Source organism: Cicer arietinum, chromosome 6 (genome assembly GCF_000331145.2).
Source record: "Cicer arietinum cultivar CDC Frontier isolate Library 1 chromosome 6, Cicar.CDCFrontier_v2.0, whole genome shotgun sequence".
Classification (NCBI taxonomy): domain Eukaryota; kingdom Viridiplantae; phylum Streptophyta; class Magnoliopsida; order Fabales; family Fabaceae; genus Cicer; species Cicer arietinum.
In genome coordinates, this window is record NC_021165.2 from 13,061,948 (window position 1) to 13,063,266 (window position 1,319).

General features: G+C 26.2%; 1 long non-coding RNA gene across 1 annotated transcript; it reads right to left on the minus strand.

Annotated features, from left to right (window-relative positions):
* Positions 1–311: 311 nt before the first annotated feature.
* Positions 312–1,095, minus strand: LOC140920948 (uncharacterized). The gene is made up of 2 exons (XR_012163714.1): positions 544–1,095; positions 312–385 (listed from the first exon to the last, which is right to left on the minus strand). It is a non-coding gene; the product is annotated as an uncharacterized lncRNA (long non-coding RNA).
* Positions 1,096–1,319: the final 224 nt, after the last annotated feature.

A 1,319-nucleotide genomic window follows, 5' to 3' on the forward strand; every position in this document is an offset into this window, starting at 1 on the left:
CTATGTTTATGATCATCAGCTCCAAGTAAGGGAAATTCCTCATCCAGAACAGTTTTACGCATTATGCCAACAACACCATTAACCTTACCATTACCATTAATCTTGACATGGTTTCTTTGAGAATTGGTTACATCATTTGAAGATATAGAAAACCAATTCTCCCTCAATCTTCCAGAATTCATAGACTGTGAACGCTTTAATAGTTCTTTTTCAAACCTATTTGGCATTAAATTATCAACATATTCAGAATTAACATTGTTATTACACTCACCGAGAAATACCTTATCCTTGTGAAATAAGTTATCCATATCTTTGTTCAAATCTCTACTATGATCTTGCAAGATCAAAAAAAAATTCAATCGATGACGAGAATAATTAATATGATCTGAAACAAAGAAGGATAATTGAAATGAGATTAGAACAGTTCATAGTGGTTTTCAATTAAACCTAGAAATTGATGCAATTTTGGGGTAAATAAAAATAATAATCGGAATTGGAAATATGATTGAGTGTGGAGTGTAGCAGAAAATGAAAGAAAAGTACCTGAGACCAAAATTCAAGAGGCCACATGGTAACAGAGAATGGATGGAAAAGTATGAATCGTACACATTAATACTCTGTGAGATGGAACAACAATGGAGAGAGGAAGAGTGGAATGGTTTTCGTGATAAATTAATTTTCGGAGTTAAATCGAGAAAAACTAGGAAAACTTTTTTTTTTATTATTATTAAAAAGAAAAAAAGATGCGTCATTTGTTCTGTTACGATTATTAGGGAGTGGTTTTAGATTATTTATTTCATACTTTGGAGTTTTGCTTGGTATTGATATTTGAAAATAAATTTTGAATAATTTTTTAATATATATTATCGATTTAAACTGATTTTTTTTATATTGAATTAATGTTATTGATGTGAATGTATTTTTTGAATCGCTTGAAACAATAATCATCCAATAATTGCATCATATGATTTTGATAGACTGCCATGTGTAAAATAATTTTACAAAACGCACATTCATTAATACTTAAATATAATAATGACATCATACGACATTGATTTCACCATTTTTTTAGCCAAAATTCACAAAACTTTTAAAGAAAAACTCTAAAAAGGTCAAAGAAGAGTATAGTTGCATTTAATTTTCGTTTTTATAATAAATGTGGTATTTGTAAAAGAATATTATTTTAAAAACACTATCACTTTTAGTTTTAATATAATTTTATTGTTTTTAAAATTTTATTTTTAATTAATATAATATGCATAATTTTTAAATTATTACTCTCTATTTTATATTTAAAATTATAAAAATACATCAATAAT